Source organism: Balaenoptera borealis (assembly GCF_965194805.1).
Source record: "Balaenoptera borealis genome assembly, chromosome: 5".
NCBI classification, from domain to species: Eukaryota; Metazoa; Chordata; class Mammalia; order Artiodactyla; family Balaenopteridae; genus Balaenoptera; species Balaenoptera borealis.
Window position 1 is genome coordinate 113471245 of NC_138862.1, and position 22856 is coordinate 113494100.

At 38.5% G+C, this 22856-nt stretch overlaps 2 long non-coding RNA genes across 2 annotated transcripts in view; one reads left to right on the forward strand and one right to left on the reverse strand.

Annotated features, from left to right (window-relative positions):
- LOC309629968 overlaps positions 1 to 22856 on the forward strand; it is an 820276-nt gene that overhangs the window by 609951 nt on the left and 187469 nt on the right. The window lies entirely within an intron of this gene.
- LOC309629966 lies at positions 5186 to 22287 on the reverse strand. Its single transcript, XR_014245335.1, has 3 exons — positions 22272 to 22287; positions 18093 to 18115; positions 5186 to 6871 (listed from the first exon to the last, which is right to left on the reverse strand). It is a non-coding gene; the product is annotated as an uncharacterized lncRNA (long non-coding RNA).

Sequence of the window (22856 nt, forward strand, 5' to 3'; positions counted from 1 at the left end):
ATGTTTACTCTCATTACTCTGAATTCTTTTTCAGATAAAGTGCCTATTTCCTCTTCACTTGTTTGATATGGTGGGTTTCTACATTGCTCCTTCATCTGCTGCATATTTCTCTGTGTTCTCATTTTGCTTAACTTACTGTGTTTGGGGTCTCCTTTTCACAAGCCGCAGGTTTGTAGTTCCCATTGTTTTTGGTGTCTTCCCCGTGGGTAAGGTTGGTTCAGTGGCTTGTGTAGGCTTCCTGGTTGAGGGGACTGGTGCCTGTTTTCTGGTGGATGGGGCTAGATCTTGTCTTTCTGATGGGCAGGGCTGTGTCTGGTGGTGTGTTTTGGGGTGTCTGTGAAGTTATTATGATTTTAGGCAGACTCTCTGCTAATGGGTGAGGTTGTGTTCCTGTCCTTCTAGGTGCTTGGAATAGGGCATCCAGCACTGGAGCTTGCTGGCTGTTGGGTGGAGCTGGGTCTTAGTGTTGAGATGGAGATCTCTGGGAGAGCTCTTGCCAGTTGATATTATGTGGGGCCGGGAGCTCTCTTGTGGACCAATGTCCTGAACTCGGCTCTCCCACCTCAGAGGCTCATGCCTGACACCAGGCTGGAGCACCAAGACCCTGTCAGCCACACATCTGAGAAGAAAAGGGAGAAAAAAGGAAAGAAAAAAAAATTTTTTTAATTAAAAAAAAATAATAAAATAATTAAAATTAAAAAATAAAAAGATTATTAAAGTAAAAAGATAAAAAAAAAGGAAGAGAGCAACGAAACCAATAAACAAATCCACCAATGATAACAAGTACTAAAAACTATACTAAGATAAACATAAAAGTCAGAAACAAGTCAGTCACAGACAGCAAACCCCAAGTCTACAGTTGCTTCCAAAATCCACCGTCTCAGTTTTGGGTTGATTCCTTGTCTTTCAGGTATTCCACAGATCCAGGGTACCTCAAGTTGATTGTGGGGATTTAATCCACTGCTCCTGAGGCTGCTGGGAGAGATTTCCCTTTCTCTTCTTGTTCACACAGCTCCTGGAGTTGAGCTTTGGTTTTGGCCCCACCTCTTCTCATAGGTTGCCCTAAGACTTCTGTTCTAACCCACCCAGACAGGACAGCGTTACAGCAGCAGCTGATTAGGGGGCTTTGGCTCACTCATGCTGGGGGGAGGGAGGGGTACGGTAGTTATAATTGGAATGTGGGGCGAGCTTGCAGAGGCAGAGGCTGGTGTGACATTGCAACAGCCTTAGGCATGCCATGTGTTCTCCCGGGGAAGTTGTCCCTGGATCACGGGACCCTGGCAGTGGAGAGCTGTACAGGCTCCTTGGGGGGGAGTGCGGATAGTGACTGTTCTTGCACGCAGGATTCTTGGTGGCTGCAGCAGCAGAGTTAGCATTTCATGCCTGTCTCTGATGTTCGAACTGATAGTGGCAGCTCGCGCCTGTCTCTGGAGCTCGTTTAAGCAGTGCTCTGCCTTCTCTGGGCAGACAGGGAAAGAATCCCCTCTCCTCGCGTACCCCAAAACAATGGTCTTTTGCCTCTCAGGTCCAGAGTTTTCCCCAGACTCCCTCCCAGCTAGCTGTGGCACACTAGCCCCCTTCAGGCTGTGTTCACACAGCCAACCCCAGTCCTCTCCCTGGCATCTGACCTCCGAAGTCTGAGCCTCAGCTCTCAGCCTCCAGCCCCCACCTGCCCTGGTGGGTGAGCACACAAGCCTCTCAGCTGATGAGTGCTGGTTGGCACTGATCCTCTGTGCAGGAATCTCTCCGCTTTGCCCTCTGCACCCCTGTTGTTGTGCTCTCCTCTGTGGCTCCGAAGCTTCCCCCCCGACCCAACCCCGTCTCTACCAGTGAAGGGGCTTCCTAGTGTGTGGAAACATTTCCTCCTTCACAGCTCCCTCCCAGAGGTGCAGGTCCCATCTGTATTATTTTGTCTCTGTTTTTTCTTTTGCCCTACCCAGGTACGTGGGGATTTTCTTGTCTTTTGGGAAGTCTGAGGCCTTCTGCCAGCGTTCAGTAGGTGTTCTGTAGGAGTTGTTCCACATATAGATGTATTTTTGATGTATTTGTGGGGAGGAAGGTGATGTCCGCATCTTACTCCTCCACCATCTTGAAGGTCTGGGGCCAGAATTTTAATTTTATTCTCTATATCATACACATGTGTGTGTGTGTGCATGCACCATGATTAAGCACCACTGTGATTAGGTGTGCATGATTGGGCAATGGCCAGCAGTAAATAGACTGAAATAATGGATTAGGAAGTAGGAGTTATAACTCTTTGATGATTTCTGTTATGATAATAAGAAAGAAAACAAACACCAAGCAGGGTATCTTAAAGGAAACTATATAAGTAACTAAGCTAAATAATCAAAGAGAAGAAGATAAAGTAGATTTCATAATGAGAACTTACACCTGTGCATAGGTGTCTTCAGTTCTATCAAGTGGTGTTAAAGGGAACCCAGGCAAAAGAAAATGTGGGGCTCTCAGATCATCCATTCTCAGGCTAAAAATCATCTCATTAGTTTTTTTAACGAATTGACTTGAATTTGAGATGAAAATAATTATCTAAATTTATTTGGTAATAAAGCAACTTAGAACTCATTGAGCTATCATAACTGTACACTTGGACTTGTCATGTTACTAATTTCCTCATTTAGATATCCATTTATCAACACAACTAATAATATTTTAAATACACAAAGATGACTGTGTCACTAAAGTATTAATTTCCTCTCACCTTGTTCACTCATACCTACTATGCTGTAGACATTGCCAGGTACAAGGGATAAAGTATGGCTAAGAAACAATCCCTGTCCTAAAGGAACTCACAGCTTAGTAAGGTAGGTAGACATAAATAAATATGATACAAGTTACGGAAAAATACAGAGAAGAGAGTGAATCATTAAATAGAACACTTATTGACTACCTACCATGTTCCAGGTTCTAATATTAATAAAATAGGGATAAAACATGGTACATGTTCTCAGTGAGCTCATGGGAAGGGATATTTTGTCTGGGCTCATTTGACTTTGAACAGGAGGGACCTATCATCATCAGACTGGAAAGATGTGTGAGCATATATATGTTTTAGGTAATTTCATACTTAATGATTGCAACTGAAATAGGAGATTTCTATCTGCTCATAGTGCCATGGTGAGTACTGGCTTCCTCAGTAGTACTCAGTTACCTGGGTATAGGAGCTGAGAAGAGAAATTGTAGATTTCTAGGCTGGAATATTGCCATGAGGGTAGAGATGGAAAGGGAGTATGGGAGCTGAGGATATTGTCAAGAGAATAGTTCAACTCCATAGATTACTGTGCTCTTTATAGTTGAACACCATAGATCATAGAGTCTAAGCAAGTTCAGGATCAAAGTGAAGGTGACAAATCGACGAGAAATTGGAAAAAAATCAAGTAAATTTAATTTTATGAGACTAACGAGTATGCTAGGGTGATGAAGTAAGAGCTGGAAAGATATGAGATTGTGGTTTGATGGTCAGTTATTGAAGTTTAATGTTTCAAAGGAAGAGACCTCCAAATCATGACAAGGGCAAGTGAATGTGAAAGCCAGTGGAGTAACAGAGATCAAAGAACCATGAAGGGGCAGGGGCATGGCAGAGCTCACCCATTTGAAGTTGAGAGTAAGCAGAATGATGGTGGAAGTTGGGGTGGAGAGGACGGCAGTGGTTGGCTGCCATCCTCAGTGGAAGTATGACCACCACCCAGTAGCTCACTTGTCAGGGATCCCTCAGAATCACACTGGTGGGTATATTCCCTTGCCTGGAGGAGAAGATAAGGATGCCAGTGAGAATTACCCTAGGAGGCCGAGTTTTATCTTGGCCCCTGCTCTTCCTGTCAGAGAGATCTAATGTCTCTAAATGAGCATCAAGGAGAGATAATTTACTTCTCAATACAAAACAGTAAGTTAGCAGTGTAACCTCCAATACCTTTTTACTTGATTGTGTTAATTTCCTCTTTAAAAATTATTTTCTGCATCACTGCTTCCTAATTAGAAGGTTGTGGGGCAACAGAAAACTCAGTGTCCTGGGTCTCAGAAAATCTTTATGACCCAGTTCTATCTCCTGGTTGAGTTGTGTACACAATTCACCCAATATCCCTTACCCCATTCCAGAAAAATTAAGAGCATTTGGAAACTAATCTGAGGTGGGAAAAAAATATACCGTATTAAAGGAATTAAAAGAAAACCACTGAGATTAGAGGGAGACAATGAGGGGAAGCTGTACCTCAGAGAGGGGTGAAGACAATCAAATGAGTAGTGGGTATGAGATTGCTTTTGTACTAGAATACCCAAGCACGTATTATCATTGTGCTTTTTTCAAGCAAGTGAGGTGCTGAGTGTTGCTTTAGCTCTCTGTATCATTCAGGACACAGTCAGGAAAACACAGACTACTCAAGACTTCCAGTCAGAGGGGTTTAATTACTCAGCTTTCTCAGTTTGGGTTACCAAGAAATGACAGCTTGGGACAAGGATTTGGGTGACAAGCATGTGATTCTTCTGAAGGTGTGCTCGTTAAGAAGAGCTTGTGAGGGAGAGAGCAAATTGGGATAGAGAAAAAGAAAGAACCAAGCAAGGATGTGGCTCAAGTCATGCACAGCCTTGGCCTGATACAACCCCACCACAAAATTGTCCCTTCCTTGACAAAGAGGGTCAGTGTTTCATAACCATCAGTATTGGCTGTGGCTGCTCTGTCAGCTCCCGTCAGACGAGTCTCAGAGAAGGGGGCTAGTTTTGAGCTCTCAGCAGTCAAAACTCATAGTAGCAGGGTGATGGGTACACCAGGCCAGTAAGGGGACCTAGAAGGGGCTAGAGTATCTCCTGCAACAGCTGGTGGAAAAACAGAGACACCTGTGAGGGGATGGTGAGGCCACCCAGAGTTTGGCAAAAGCAGGAAGACGCTATCATTCCTAGGCCTGGAGAGACAATCAGAGGAAGTGGTATTATAAGAGCCCACAAGCCAGGCTATTTTGTGGGATGTAGACATGGCAGGCATTGACCAGAAAGAGCTGGGACTACAGGAAGAGGGGCTGCCTGGCAGAAATCAGAACTATGGAAGAGATGCTGCCATAAATGCCGTGAAAATCAGAAAAAAAAAAAAGAAGGAAAAACACCACTGCCATCTTCCTACCCCTGACCCCAATCTTGCCTCCCATTGGATAAACGAACCTACCAAGAGCCTGGGGAAGGTCATTTCTTGCCATTCAATCCGGGGCAGGAGAAGTTTGGGAAATAGATCTCAGAGTCAACAGAAGATTAACTGGGTACCCCCTAGAGAAACGAGGGCAGCTACTCTTAGGAAGGTGAGCTCCATTGTCTGAGAACAGAGTGTTCAGATATCAGATTTTCTGCATTTAGTGACTCTTTGGATTTGGATAAGGAAAGCTGGTTAGGACACTGAGTCTCTGAAGTGGCAGCTACCCGAACCAGTTGTGACCAGGGGTTCCAGAGCCAATTTGCAACCCCAAAGGTTGTTTCACCTAAGGAAGTAGATTTATAAGTACAGTTTTTATTATTATTTCTGGTGAATATTATGAGGATATACAGATATCCCCTCTAACTTCTTACCTTTACTACTTTCTAAAGGAGTAAAATTCTATTTACAGAAAATTGGTGGGCGGTGGAGGGTGGCAGAGAGACTTAAAACTTTCAGTCATCTTTGGAAAAGAAAAGAAAATTGATAGAGCCATTCTTGATCTTGAAAACCTATGTCAGCAACACAACTTGGCAATACCATAGAATGTTCCTGGGAAATGGAAACCAAAATGACAGTTGGGTAAAAAAGATATAAAAAGTAAAATAGACCAAGAGAGCACACAGGTTTTGGAAACTACATAACTTATTCTTTCATCTTTCATTCCTCACTTAAAATTGATTTCTGTATTTCAAATCTACCCTTTTAGATTTTTTTATTGATCACATTGCCTCATCACAAAAAACATCTAGCAAGATATTATCACATTTCTCCCCACTGTGACTATGAAAATGTGCATCTTGTGATAACTTGCAAGATACTCACCTACACCTTAAAGAAATGATCTATAGACATTTTGAAGAAATGCTTTATCCCAATCTCATGCTTGGCTGGTAGTATTTTACAGGTTCATTTGCAAGTAGGTTCATTTTTTAAAACTTTTTTTTCAAGGTGGTGATGAGAAATGGGTAATTTTTAACTTGATAGTATCATACCTAGGTACTTCGTTGTCTTGGGACTCATGTATCTTGATTAAATTTAAAACATCACTATTTGAGTCTTAGGAAGTATTTGCAAGTAGATATTTCTCTTCCTATTAATGAGAATTAAACGATTCTGGAGGCAGAAAGTTCTGATCAATTCAGGAAGTACTGCTTGTTTCCCTGAGGAGCCTACAAAGATCAAATCCATGTTTTCATGCAAGAACTTTTTGAAGTGCCTGAAGCAACTGTTAAAGCATCTGGGATGTCTGGTGGTTTAAATGGTTCTCTCTGAGAAATGTTAAACATTACCTTTATAAAATTGCGTGATTAGAGAAAGAATGAAATGAATTCATGTACTAGAGTGGTCTGAGGGTCAGCAAACTAGTTACGTACAGGGAGAAGCATGGTTAGCGTTTATTTTTCTACTTTAGAATCTCCCCCTTCACAACCCTAACAGCATCATTCTTTTTTCTGCTTTTATATTACATGATGGTGGGAAATGACAAGAAAGAGAATGCTGAGAAAGTAGAAGAATGCTGCAAGGCGAGAGTATTGTGGAATTTTAAATAGAATAGAGAAGGGATTACCTCTCCTCACTGTTATGGGTTTGCCTTGCATGGTGTAGGCAGTAGAGTCCAGGGCAGAAAGTAGTGTTTTGAGGTCATCTAGTCTCTTTTACACCCTTTAAGCAAAATTGTACCTGATGTAAAATAGAACATAGGAAACATGTAAGAAAAATCCCCTAAAGTATTACTGAACTATAATGAAATGCACGCTCTACTGCTACCCTATTCCCATCATCACAAAAGCTCCACATACATGGTTTGATTTCTACAAGTTACTGAAACCAATTACCCTTTGAATTTTCTGTCACCATCTCAGTAAGTGGAAACATGAAGAGATTTTTTTTTTTTTTTTCAAAAAGAGGCCTCATTCTTGGATCCTGTGGCTTTTATCCACTTTTCTAGCAGTTGTCCTTTCCTCACTCTAGCCTCTAAGGTCCATCACTTTCACCAGCTACATATCTGTTGGGCTCCTACCTTGTGGGACACACCCTGACCTGCACTATGGGGGATGCAAATCGGGGGGCGGGGGAGAATGGGTTCTGATGTCCAGGAACTCCTGACCTCACTACCTCAGTCTGACAGCCTGGTACCCTCCTCTTCCAGCTTTTAGTGATTCCACCATCCTTGAAGATTAAGCACCTCTGCCCCCTTTCTATGAATTCTCCAATCATAATTGTTCCCTTTATGAATCTCCCTTACATTCTGGAATCGGGAACTACAAAAATAGAGAAAGAGAGTTGTCATAGGCTAGAGTGGCTAGGAGATACTTCTGAAATAACAAAACCTGAAAAGCTCAGCCTGGAAGAGTCAGGCAGAGTCGTTCAAGTATGGAGGGGTAAGAAGGATGGTCTAATGATGGGAATGATGCATGAAAGGTGCAGAGGTGTGGAATCAAAAAGCCAGTCTGTGTTTTGGTTAAACCATTGTGAAAAAAAGTCTGTATAGAAAATACTGATGGCATAGATCAGTGGTTCTCAAATTTTAGATCAGTGTTGTCCAAGAGAAATTTATAGACATATATAAGCCATATATATAATTTCTCTAGCAGGCACATTAAAAAATGAAATAGGTAAAATTCATTTTAATGATATATTTTATTTAACCTAACTTGCCCAATATATTATCATTTCAACATTTGATTAATTTAAAATATCATTTATGTCACTATTACATCCTATTTCTGTACTAGGTCTTCAAAATTTATTGTGTACTTGACATTATAGCCCATCTCAATTTGGACTAGCCACCTTTCAAGTGCTCAATAGCCACAGGTAGCTAGTGGCTACCATATTGGACAGCACAGCTTTGAAGTATGTCAGGATCTTGTTAAAATACAGGTTGCTGGTTTCACCCCCAGAGTTTCTGATTCACGAGATCTGGGGTGGGGTCCAATCATTTGCATTTCTAACAAGTTCCCAGGTGATGCATATGCTACTGGTCTGGAACCACTAGCTTGGGTAAGTGGTTCTCAAGCCTGGCTCCAAATTAGAAATACGTAAGTTAAAAGCAAGAGAAAAATACTTGTCCTTCAGGCCACACCCCAGGCCACTTAGACCAAGCTCTAGAGGTCAGGCCCTGGGGAACTGCTCTTTTAAAAAGTTTGCCAGGGGATTTTAATTATCAGCTAGGTCAGAGAACCACAGAAGTCGTAGGAGAGAGGACTAGAAAGAGGTTTTAGTAAGCACAGGAGGGCTGAATTTTAAAAAAGAAAAATAGATCAAATCTTATAAGTAACAGGGAGTGTCAGTAGGCTTTTAAACAAAGCAGTGATATAGAGTGAAAGCATTATTTTGTTGAGTTGCTTGCACTGGTAGTGACCTATATCAGGAAAGGGCTAGAGAAAGATTTAAAATGGTTCAAGAGCTCGAGGATGGGCTTCCCTGGTGGCGCAGTGGTTGAGAATCTGCCTGCCAACGCAGGGGACACGGGTTTGAGCCCTGCTCTGGGAAGATCCCACATGCCGCGGAGCAACTGGGCCCGTGAGCCACAACTACTGAGCCTGCGCGTCTGGAGCCTGTGCTCCGTAACAAGAGAGGCCGCGATAATGAGAGGCCCGCGCACCGTGATGAAGAGTGGCCCCCGCTCGCCGCAACTAGAGAAAGCCCTCGCACAGAAACGAAGACCCCACACAGCCATAAATTAATTAATTAATTAATTAAAAAAAAAAAAAAAAAGAGCTCGAGGAGTTTGGGACAATGGAAGGAAGATGTGAGGAGGGGAAATAAGAGAGTTATACACACTCTGTTCAATTACATAACTACTCTACAGAGTGATGGAATGAAGGGTATGAGCTAAACATCAACATGGAAATTGTGTTACTTGTTTAGTTCAGCATAGAGCAATAATGCGGCAGTCACACGCTGAAATGCCTACAAAGGCCATGTAAAAAAGGTAACAAAAAAAGTAGGGAGAGGAAAACCACTAGGAGAAAATTGATAGGTACACATCCTGTGAATGATGGAAAGTTATGTTTGATTACATTTGTTAGGCCTGGTCCCTAGGGGGTAGTCCCCTTCAGACAGTACCTGTTATTTGCCCCCTCGCTTATTCTTGACCCCCTTCTCTTGCCCCTAAAATTTCTTCTTCTCTCAGGCCAGACTCAGAACTCTCTTTAGGATTCCTAGTCTCTAGGCAGTAGAGTCTTTCTTGGTCGGAGCCTCTGATTCAGACTGAAACTTTGTGAAAATGAATTATCAAAGATACTTGAAGTCAACGGAAACTATAAACAAAAGTCAGCAGTTCCTGGAGAAACAGTCCCCAGTTTGGGATGACTGGAGATAGGGGTGTGTGGGTGTGGGTGAAAAGCGTAAATTCATGATGAAAGTAAGATTTCACAACGTGAAACCACATTATCTCTCAAACATCACAGGCACACACTCTGTGAGAGCAGGCATGAACTGTTGCCAACATACCACAGAATTTAGATCACATAAAAGCGCTATGGAAAAGCCACAGTAATAAATGACGCTGTGGTATCATAGGTCCTCCCCATATCACCTCACATATGGAATTTAACTTATTATGGTTGAATACATGCTTTAAAAAAATAAGTAACCAACAGAAAATATCTTAAGTAGTAATTACAGGTATCAGCCAACACATGTTTAAATCAGTTATTTAATGTCAATTGTAATTCATATCCATCCTTCCTCCTCCTTTCTATGTAAGAGTTTGGGCGTCTCCAAAGCCTGTTAATAGGAACTTTGATAAGATTCTTAATGAGTTTTTAAGATTAAGCTTCCATTACTGTTACTGAATCCTGGGTTCCTTGTACCTCATCTGGTATTTTCTTTCTGTTCCCTAGGCGCCACCTTTTTCTCATCCATATTCTTAAAAAATTCTCACTGAGCCCATTAACAAATTGCCAAGCCAGACTGGCAATTAAATTGCATCCTAGAACCTAAATTTTAATTCTGAAGATTTTTCTTTCTTTTCACAACATGCCCCCTAAAATTGCTTGCTCAAATGTTGCGATGAGCCAGAGACCCTATCTTCCTGAAAGTAATTTACCACACTTGCAGACCAATGGTCAGCTCACTACAGAAAACCTCCTCATTTATCTAGGAAATCATACTATCTTCATTTGTAATATCTAAACTTATATCAGTGTTTATCCATAAATTCAAATTATTTATCACTTATGGGGGAAGGAATTCATCTGAAACCAGTTAACCTCAGTTAAACATTCTGGATCCTACAAATTTCCATAGTCCCCATTAGCTCTTATTTAGAAGTTTATTTCCTTCCTCTGTTTCTATATGTCCTACTTTCAATAGTGATTGAGAATAGTCAGTCACTATGGTATAAAACGTAATTCCTTATCTTTCCTACTTATTAAATCTCAGAACTTAAACAAGAGGCTACAAAGTTATTAATTTTCACTACCACCTCAACTTTTCAAAGTTAAAGGTTATTTGGATGTAAAGCTTAAAATACACAGACGATGAACAAGTTCACAATTTTAAATGACATTAGTACAAATGTTTCATCAATCCCTTGCCAAGACAGAAGTGAATCAGCACATTTACACTGTAAAATTAATGAAACTAAAAGAATTTTTTAAAAAAACCTCATTTCTTAGAACTTCGAAAAAGAGATCTACTCTAAGGATTTCTTCAGGTGTTCAAGCCTGTTATAACTCAAATAAATCTTATAGTTCTAGTGCAAGGCAACTCGGCAAATATTTCCCAAAACAAAGTGAGTTTCTTTGGATTTCTTCAAGGCATTGTGCTTTGTAAGTCTAGAAAATGCTTTCATCGGAGCTCAGATTTCTGGAAAAGAACTGCTTTTGCTAGAACTCTGAGTAGGCGTTAGAACATTCATTCTGGGTTAACTTCTTTACAAAGTAATCTACCAAAAAATAGCTGCAGCAGATACAATATCCCTACTTTCATGTAATTAGTATTTTGGGGCGCTCCTAAGAGAACTCTTGCATAGATCAGCACTCATGAATATTAAACAAAAGGATAAAACTCTTACAAGTAATCGCTGCCCTTTAAGTACTTTACTTGGTTAAGCAAATCTTTCGTATTTATCAGCTAATTCTCAACTGGATCTTAATTCTTTTCAAATGAGCTAGCTCCCTGCTTGGATTGCATGCAAATCACAGCTTGGTTGTGAACCTATGCAGCAAAATTGAGCTATACAAATATCAATCCACAATATGGAGCTGTCGGAAAGACGTTAGCTTATACTGCAGTGTGGAATGGAGCCTAGAAGGCTTTGGTGGTGAAATTATGCTTCAAATTTAGGCTCATCAGTAAAAAGAAAAAAAAAAAAAGAAGAAAAAAGAAACTGTTAGAGAAAATTTTGATTCAAAGTCTAGAGAACAGTTATTAATAGAGGAAAAAATCTACATCCAAAGCCTAGCTATAAAGCATAACATTTAGGACTTTAAACACAATGGAAAATTATAAAGCCTACCTTGTTAATTTTCAAATATTTTTACCAGTCCTGTAATGAAGAATCTATAATATTAGTTACTAAGAAAGAGAAATAAACCAGGCTACAGGCAATTTTACCTTACTAGAATTCATATTAGCTCTCTTTCCTCAGTTTTTTTTGCTTCTGTCTATGCTAGAGCGCCTCAAAGTATTAACCTTCACTCATCCAACTGATTTTTATCACCAGGCTTGAAAACAAGATATGTTTATTTATTTTTGCTAGATATTGTTGGTGTCTAGCAAAATGTCTAGCACATAGTAGATGCTCAGCAAACATGTTGTAAAGAATTTAACTTTAACAAATGGATATAGATGATATTATATGATCTACACAGAGTTAATGGAGACTTATAAAAGAATATCTCCAATTCCATGACTTCTAAGTTGATTTGTGGGCCCTCAGTGCTTGAATAATCTATTTGTGTGGAACTAAATCTGAGTATGGAGAAAAAAAATAAATCCTAAACTGGGTCTGTGAATTGACTATTAAGAAATCAGGTTATTCATAAAACTGAGGGAAAAACTAGCTGTATGCAGCATAATAGTACTGCCAAGCAATTTATGCAAACCTCTAACAGATTTTTTACCATCCAAACATTGCCAACTGGCCTAAAATTTAAGCCTCTGCCTTAAAGTCTTTTTGCATCTGTGCCCTTAGAAACTGACTGGTATTATTTATTTAAATTGACACTTTGGGTTTTTTTAATTTAAAATGTAATACATAGTTCATGTAGAACATTTGAAATATACAGGGACCTTTGAAAAATTCTAAGTCATTGTTCTTCTATATGCAAAGAAAATATTAGCATTTTAGTCATCATCTTCCTTTTCTTTTTTCATACATATGAACTACAACCCTCCAGGACAAGGCTCACTCAAATAAGAACCCCTGCAGGCAAGCCTTCTCATACAGATCTCTCTAGGGCTTCACTTTCATGTATTGACAGCCAAAAAATATGTAGAATAAAGAATGCAAGGACATATATCATATGTTAAAAGTATTTCTGACAGAGAAGGAGAGTAGAATTCTTACCTTATTGTACACATTTTGTATTGTTTGAATTCTTTAAATGAGATGTGTTTGTATGTTGCTTGTAAGAGAAAACACTTAAAAAGAGTTAAACAGTAATTTAAAATGAAGGTAATATCACCTAAAAATGTAAAAGTATTATACAACCTATCATCATTTTCTCTTTGCTTTGACTACCAGAATATTCAAAACTTATTTTACATCCAATTGTGGTAGTTAACGTATAGTGAAACCTCATAGTTTTGTTGTGTTTTTTAAAAAATATAATTCTCTTTTCATTTCCTACTCAGTTTTCACCTTTACATTAATTTTTGACACTTCTTTATTTTTTATTGTAATTTGCTTCAATACTTTTTTTTCAAAGTTTTGTTTGTTTTGGACTATAATTAAAATACAAAACCAGAAAAAAAAAATCCAACTTACTGTAGCTATCGAAAATCAAACCAACCAACCTATGTGATATTTAAGACTTTATGGAGAAAGTTGCTTAGAGTACCAAGGCCCATTTCCCCAGAAGATGCCAACCCCAAAATTAACATTATATTTCACCAACATCAATAAGCCACACTCGCAGGCCCTTGTCCCACCTGCTCTTTCACAATTTCTTTCTCCTGCAAAATGTCCCCCTCCCTCCACCCACTCCATCCAGAAGTCCCCAGGAAATGTGTCACAGGAGCTGAGAAGCCAGCAACCATATGGCAGTTTCCCTTCCTGCTCTGCCTCCTTTTGGAGATGCTCTTCCCTTACCCCAAAGGCTAAATGAAAGCGCCTCAACACTTCCCAGTACAGGCAGTCGAGCTGTTTTCCTCCAGGAACTGCTTCCTTAGGTGAGTGTCCTACATCCCCACTTCCATTTCCTCCAGGTGCTCCTTCTTCTGTTACTGCACTTCTGTTGAACTCCACCATTCCTTTGGGTACTCTGGCTTTCTTTGGTGGGTATAACACTTCCCCAGATGTCCTTCTGTCCCTCCTGCCAGGCACAGCTGCCACCTCCACTGAGTTGCCCAGCAACTTCGTCGTCCATTGATTCAAGTCTTACTTACCCGCCGGGTCCTCTGTTCAGTGCTGCACTGTGTTCTGTGGTGAAGACTAGAGAAGACCCCTCTCCCATGGGGGATTATAGTCTATTAGGGGAGTGCCAAAGAAGTATGCTTGTGATCTGATGACTGGAGCAGCTTCTAGGAACACAGTATTTTCCCTTTTTAATTTCAGAGTGTCTCCTCTGGGAAATTTACATATGAATAAAGAATTGAGGGAAGGGAACGTGGGCGGAACAGGAGATAAATTCTGTGCTCTATGCAGACCTCTCAGTCGTGCCTGTTCCTCATTGATGTCCAAGGATTTGTTACTGATTTCACTAGTTGCCTGACACCCTCTTCTCTGAGAATCAGTTCTCTTCTGGCAAAAGTCTCATTCTCTCATGCAGTTAAGCCTCAGGCAGACTGCCCATTAATTTCCCAGGTACCACCAAAACTGTCAGAATTCCAAAGGTGTACCTGGCTTAGGCTCAAGCCAAAAATGCCATTAGAGATAAAAATAAATGCCTTGAATAAATAAGGAGCAATACCATATCCTTGAGTGGGAAATTAAATATTATTCATAAGATCAATTTTTTTCTAAATTAAATAATGACTTTAATCCATCCATTAAGTATTAGCAGCTTGGGGAACACAAGATAAAGTCATAATACCTTTAATATTTAAGTTAATATGACACTGGTCCCTGTTCTGTTTATTGTGAAAATTCATGGTTGAGACCAAACTTTTCAGCCTGAATCTAAGCCAGGTCACCTCTGGAATTCTGACAGGTCTGGTAGTGTGCCTTGATTACCTTCCCAAGAAAGATTTGGCCCATAATTATAATTAAACCAGATTGATGGAGGGAAGATATTCCCTTTATTCATAAACTTACTTCTCATATGTTTTGGCTTATAAACTTATTCATGATTAAATCAATGAATATTATATCATAATTTATAATTATTGGTCATGTAATTACTGGCCGCTAGGATCAATGTCATTGTCAATAAAAATAAATAATTTAATTCTTTCTTTAAGGTGCTGCATTTAGTTTACACACATGGCATTGGCCACATTCATATTTTAAACTTCTAGGAAGCTTCCTGAAATAATTTGTGATATAATTGACATGATATTGTATTAGTTTTAGGTGTACGACATAATGATTTGCTCTACGTATCCTGAAATTTAATTCAGTTAACTACCTTCCTTCTTGTATTCTATGATACCGCTTAGTTGATAAGTTCAAAAGTAGCCATCAACAAATGAAGATTAAAAAGCCAGCCTGTTTAGAAAGGAAAATGAGTGGATAATAATCTGACTCTAGAAAGATTTTTTAACAATCATCATATTCAAAAGTCAAAGAAGAAGTACCATTTCAGTGAAATGAAACTTGCTTTAGCTTAATTGGAAGCCTCAGGGTAAACCTTTATTTATGTATTTTTGGAAACACTCTAAGCAGAGTAGAATTTTAAAATATTACCAAGCTAATTTAAATGTAAAATGCCAGGAGGGAGGGCATATAGTGGTCTTAAAAGTTTTTATGGATAGGTGGTTGGTCTTTTCTAATAATTCATTAGAAAATATGCTCAATTTTTCATAGTAAGAAAATTCATTAAAAAGAGAAATATCAGCTTCTCAGTTTTATGTTTAAAAAAGAGGATGTCTAATTGACTGCAGAATAAAAGGTAGCATGCATAACCTTTTAAAAAATTATCAAAAGCATTGTCCTTGATGTTAGCCTGACATTTTCCCCTTTGATCAGGCAAAAATAACACCATGGACTTATATAACACTTTCCTTCAAAGGGACCAAAGAACCTGCTTTAAAAATGTATATATCATTATCCCATTATCTTTATAAGGATGAAGGTGGAAGGGACTTACTAATGAATAGAGATGCTGTCTAACAAAATAAATAAATAAAATAACAAGTCCACCTGTGACCCACTCTCCTCAGCCACCTACATTCTCCCTCCTTCCTGTACCCACCTCATGGCAAGTGATGATCCTCCCCACCCAGTTCAGTGTCTCTTAATAGGCCATAGTAAAACATCAAATGCAGCCACAGGTGTCCACCATCATTAAGGCATTTTGGCCTGCAACTTTACCAACCACAGAATCCAAAGAAACTCTTCTTAGGAACAAGGAATCTCAAGACATATTGGTTCTGTCCTCCATCATTTCTCTATTTATTCAGCTAATATCTATTGAGCCCCTGCTATGAGGAAGGCTCTGTGGTAGGTACCAGAAAATCAATACTGAGTAAGATCCGCTAGGGCCCTGCCCTCATGAAGCTAACACTAGGTGTTAACTAATTAATTACATAATTTTTAAAGGAAAATTGTGAAAAGTATTATGAAGTGGAAATAGTGGGTGCTATGAAAGCATAGTATGAGTAAATCTGACTGGAGGGTGACAGAGATGGCTTCCTTGAGGCAAAGACATTTGACCTGGGCTCTGAAATAGCAAGAATTACCTAGGCTAAAATAGAAGGAAGAACATTCTAGAAGAGGCTACAGATTACTTCAATATCCTGTAGTGGAAAGAAAGCAATATTGATTGTTGTTGTATTGAGGAAGACCAAGAATATAATGTATATAAGTTAGACCACATGGAAGTGTTTCATAAAAGGTAAAACCCTGAAAAAAGGTTTGTGATTAATTTTACTAATTATTACTTTGTTGTTATTGTCTGATTTTAGTGGAGAATCAGGGCTGTACTTTTCTCTCACTGTTTTTAAGCAGTAAGTTAGATCACCCTTTTCTACCTCTTGGCAATATCGTGAACAGATTCAGTAATTGTTTAGAAAACTACAATTTAACACTAAATCAAAATTTTAATACCATATCTAATTCAGTATCTACTCCCACAATGACACCCCTACTCTCTTATGCCCCCATTCCATCATCTCAGGTCAGATCTGTGGCTTGAGAAAGTTTGTTGGCCTCTTATTCTTCCTCTCCTATTTGATCTGGTACTGACACTACCAGGGTCATGGGGGTGGAAGAGAGTTGGAAGGTGAGAATAGTTGATGGAGAGAGAGTTAAAGGAAAAGGTCAAAGTCTTACTTGTCTAGTGCTATTATAACCCACCTGTGTCCTCAATTATGGCAGGTTCTAAATGCAGGCTCTTTCCTAGAGAACAGTTGAGGTTTGCCTGGAGACTCCCTCTAGGACCTCTGCAGGGCACCATCTGCTAACACAGGTGATGACCTTTCCTGCTGACTTCTCATGACCCCTCTCAGCTCTGCACCCTCCACCCTCATCTCCGTGGTGAACCCACAGGCTCCTTCACCTAAGACCTTTACACTCCACAAACCAGCTCCTTCTACAGGATCCTGCCTAGATGGCTTAAGTGGCTATTTTCAATGGATTCACTTGACCCATAGAAATTTGCATTCATGCTGCTCATACCAAAACTGCCTTCTTTGCTCCTCCTGCTATAATGGACAGCTCTAACCTACCTCAGACTTCAAAATTCCCCAGACCAAATGCAGGTACCAGTCTCTATGTCAATATACCTTTCCAAGTGCTCTGAAGTTCAGCAAGGGTAGCATAAGGCATAACAATACATTTATGCAGTTTAATAAGTATCCAGCTGGGGAATAAAATTCCGTTCTCTTCTCTTGAAAAAAATTAAAACCAGCACAAACAAACAAAACATCAACAATAAAAACTAATCTCTTTAGAAAGTCCCTTGTTTTGTCTTAAGGGAGTGAAGAATATGACATAGAAAACTTTTTCTCTTTAAATTTCTCTCATTCTCTTAGATAGGCTGTTTGAAGTAGTAGACACAAACTACTTCAAACAGCCTATGTAACATTTAGCCAGCCCTCATGGAAATATCATTCTTTAAAATATGTGATTTGCCATTCCTTAGGCTCAACTGGGGCCTTCAGCTGAAATTCAGAAATAATGGGAAAAGGACCATTATACATTCTGTTACAGCCTCTGGGAGTACTTCCAGCAGAGAGCCCTTAGTTGTCCACCTCCTTTAGAAGTTGTACTGATGGAGGAGAGTCACCTCATCCAAAGTCACATCACCTTCCTCACCTGGGGAGTCCTCAGCCAGTCACTGGTTAATACAGAGATATAAACCCTGGTACTCTTCCCTTACTTGGAGGAACTTGAAAGAGATACCTCGCTTCAGAGTTCCTCATGGGTTGGCTGAGGCACTGTCTGAGATCACGTCATAGCCCAACTTCTTTCTCAGTCCAGCCCTCCTTATGACTCCATTCCATCCACATGGGTAGATCCCAAGACCACTCCTAACACATTTTCTGTACACTAATCTCCATCTCAAGATCTGTTTCTGAGGGTACCCAACCGGTGACAGATCATGAATAAATAAAAGATACCTACTATTTCCACTTCTATTAAACAGTCTGCCGAAGGTCCAGTCAATGCAAAAAGACAAGAAAAAGAAATGAAAGATATAAAGGTTGCAAAGGAGAAAATAAAGTTCTCATTATTTATAGACAACATGATTGTACATAGAAAATCCTAAATAACCTACAAATAAAGTATTAGACTCTAAAACATTTTAGCAAGATTGCTGGATAGTATAATATTTATATTCCAGTCAAAAAAATTCAATTAAAATTTTTTCAAATATGCCATTTACAAGAACATAAAAAAAAATCTAAGAATAATCAATGATTTTTAAGATAATCATTCAGAAAATCACAAAGTATTATTGAGAATAATTAAAGAAGACCTAAGTGAACAGAAGGATAAATCACAATTATGAATTGGAAGACTCAACTCAAAGATATCATTATTTTTAAATTGTTATAGATTCAGTGCAACATCAATTACATCAATCAGTAATTGTCATAATAAAGCTGTGTAACAAGCCATCCCCAAACTAGTGTCAGTGTCACCAAACAATAATCATTTATTTCCCTCTCGTGGATCTATGGATTAGTGCTTGATTTAGGTGAGGTTCAGCTGGATCCAAGTTGGCTCCAGAAGAGGGTTGGACCAGGTCTGTTTCATGTGTCTTTCATTGCTAGGAACCAGTGGCTACCCAAGTTACATTTTTCTCATGTAATGGGAAAAATGCAAAAGTCAAACCCAACTGTGTAGGCCTATGGCAAGTTTCTTCTCACAGCATGTCTACAAACATCTCATTGACCAAAGCCTGTCACATGGCCAGGCCCAACATCAAAGGCTGGGGACCATCCTTCTCCCATGAGGTTATGGGGGTAAAAAGGGGAGAATGAGTGCATATTTGCTAAGCAATAATTACATCTACCACATTCATCAGGCTGAACACATTTGAGTACTTTTCTGTTTGTATATTATAACAATAAAAATGAAAAGTTTAAAAAATGTTTATGATATTGAACAAAAAAGTCTAGAAAAGGTTTTAAGGTTAACAAATAGATTATATTGAAATTTTTATTTAATGAGCTTTCACTGAGTTCTTACTTTATACCAGGCCTGGAGCTAGTAAGCACTGTGGGTGACTGTATCATAGAATAAAAGAGGGTACTTTCTCTCGAGAATCTAACAATTAGGTTGAGAAAAAAAATTGTTCAGAGTAACTAGTCTGAATGAGGAGAGGATTGCTTCCATGTGAATAAGGGAATATTTAAGAATATTTTATTTGATATATCCACAGAAAATGTCCACAAATTTGAAATGCCACTAACTCATTATTACATTTTCACATTAAAATTATTTTTAATGTGAATATGGCTTTTTGAAATTTTTATAACCAGAGTAAACATGCTATTATGTGTTTTGCTTTTTCACACCTCATTTATGAATGATTTTCTGTATATCAAGATATTCCACATTTTTTGAATCTTTAATGACAATGTGGTATCTCCTATAATTTGTGGATCACTCAGTTATGTTCACAGTTCTTCAGACATGATTTATTTCCAAATTTTCACTGTTAAACTTTTCCACCTTCAGAAGTGTGTGTAAGTGTATGTATGTGTATTCTCATTTAGGGTCATTTTCTCAGAGTGTATTTTTAAAAAGTGTTTGTTTTAGAATAGATTTAGATTTATAGGAAAATTGTGAAGATTGCTCAAAAAATATGATTTATCTCATTTGTATGCAAACCTTTGTTTGTGCAGGGGACCCTAGAGGGAGAGTACACTTTCCATATGGTGGGTTCTCCATCCTGGAATCTGTTGCCTTCAGAGATCCATGAAATTGCTAGAATCCTGAATAAACCTCTCAAACTCTGATTTATTGCTGCACTTGAGGCTTGAATCTTCAAGCTTATCCAAATGAGTCTTTTTCCCCTGCATATATTTTAAGTGATCATATTTGTTGGAATAACTTAACTGAAGTCGATGATAGAAAATGACACAGTACTAGCATTTGTTGAGAATCTACTAAGTGTCAAGCACTGTATTAGACCCCTTGCCCATGTTATATCATTTAATCCCAACAATAACCCTAAAATAGAGGTATTGGAACACCACTTTATTTACAAGGAAGAGAGTTCAAAGTATCTGGCTTGTAATAAAGGATTCAGGGAATTCCTCGGGTTTGTTGAGCTGCAAATCACACCGCAGTTCCACTCCAAACTAAATAAAGCTTGAAATCAGGTTACAGTCAATAATTTTATTTGATAATTTCTTAAACATATGCACTATACCTTGAACACAGTGACCTATGGGAAAAAAAACAGAATAAAAATTTTGGACTCTACTATGGATCAGATACGTTGAAAACCTACATTTGTTTGTAGCCTAAATCCTCCAATAAATTTAAAGGCACATACAGTTTTTAACCAGAGGATAGGTAATTTGCACACTTCACATGTTTTGTTATTCTCAACAGACTGATCTGGTCATAAATATTTTTTGAAATCGTCATGTGTTGTAGCAGAGTTTAATTTTCATACATATTAGAACTCAACTGGAACAAAGCATTGTAATATTTGGGCTTTATGTTTACAGAAGCAATTCAATGACGTATCAACATTGAAATGGGCTTAAATATTTCCTGGGATGGCACGTGAGATCTGTAGGATAACTAAGGACCTATGTTAGCAGGGAAGACAATATTTTGTTCCTTTCATGTCTTTAAGTCCATGCTTAGTTTTCCTAAATTACAGATGTGGAAAGCATCCATGTATTTTTCTGAAGAGTTTATTTTTAAACACTACCATTTTATTTCTAGTAGCATGTTGTTAGTCTCCATGTAATCGTTTTTTTTTTCTCATTTCTTTTTCTGTGGTTAATTTCTAGTTTCATGCCGCTGTGGTCAGAAAAGATGCTTGAGATAATTTCTATACTCTTAAATTTGTTGAGGTACCATTTTATTTCTTAGCATTTATTTTAGTGAAGGCGTATCTTGGCCATTAAAAACTTCAATTAAATAACTGCAAACAAATATTTGCTATGATCCCAGAAAGAAAAATATATTCCATTATTGATTATGAAGCCCCAGGCCTGTCTTTTTAGGAGACTGATCAAGTATAGACCTATTCTTGTCCCTCTTTTGATCTAAATAGGATTTTTAAAAATGAACAAAGCACAAAAGCTAGAATTGGTCTGATGGGAGTATTCAGAACCAAAGGAACTTCTCCCCTTAGGTGCTAAACACCAGGAGACAGGAAGTGTCCCGAGTATTCTGTGAGAAACTGTGCATTTTGTGGTAGAGGTTGGGAAGATGTAAGAATAGGTTGCATGAGTGAGAAAATTCTGCTTAATAGAAGAGCAGGAGACTCCTGAGAATTGGGGATGCCATATGTTAATAACAGTTGCTGTGGACCTAGTATTTGTATCTCTTTAAAAATAGAGAGAGACATGAATGAAGATTGTATTCCATTCTGGGTCCAGAGTCTATAAGAGGGATACTGCTCCTGGATTAATTTAGGGATTATAGCTTAATAAGCCTTATGTATCGAGAAAATTCTGTAGCCTGATTTTATCATTTAAAATTTAAAAATATATTTCCAGGTCAATAATTATAAATCTTTATTATCATTTGTATATGCTTCAAAGTATTCTACAGTGTGAATGAAACACATTTATCATTCCTCTATTTCTGGTTTGATAGGATCTTTCCAGATTTTCATTGTTGTAAACACAATGGCAACATAATAAATAAGTTATATAATCCTGAACATCTATCTTCCTGTTTTCTTGAGAAATTGATGAGTCCAAGATCATAAATATTTTTAAGCTTTTGGATGTAAATTCCTAATTGTCCTCCATGAAAGTTTGTAACAATTTATACCATCAACAGCAGCATATGGAGGTCCTATTTTCTTATGTGGTGTATTTCTGTGACATAAGTTGATGTGTAGATACATGATTACCCATGAATTTTTATCTAAAATGAGAGTGACGCATCACCATTCTTCCAGCCTCCCATTCAGGCTGACATCCAGGAAATATAAATTGCTTGGTTTTGCTCAAATATGAATGGATTGTCTTAAATATACGCCACTCAAATTACTTCTCAAGATGTGTGCCATTCCCAAGGCTCCACTGTTTACAGAATCTATTTGAATCTTCTTGTCAATACCCAGACAGTATTCAAAAGACCACGCAGTTCCCAACGTACCTTTGCGAGACGTTTCAGAAGTGCCTGTTCTCCGCTGCAGCATCCCCTCCTCCTTTGAGCTGCAGAATTCCTAAACCAGTTTTGGCATGAAATGTGTCAGTGTGGTTGTATCCCATGATATCCCGTGATATCTGAACATTGTCATGGGAATTTTTGAAAATAAAATTAAAGGCACATAAGGCATAGAATAGTTTGCTAATAATGTATTTCATCCAGAAGCTGGGCTTTGACACATCTGTAACATCAGTTGATATTCTGATAATTAACTATGCCTGTATTTTCTTATTTTTGCCATCCCTTATATCAGAATTTTCTACAGATCTCCTTACCAGCAAACAAGAGTATCCCTGGGCATGTTTACTTTGGTAAGGTTTTCTTAAAAAAAAAAAAAAAAAAAAAAAAAAGTCTTCTTTTCAACTCTAGGATTTCCCCAGTTTGGATTTTCTGGTGGACTTCTGCCATCTGGGTGACAGTTGAGACCTTTCCACAATACTGGGAAAACAAAATAGAAACTGAAAATAAACTTTGCCAAAAGATCAGGACCCAATAATAAGGAAACGAGAATAAGCAGGCAAGTGAAAAACA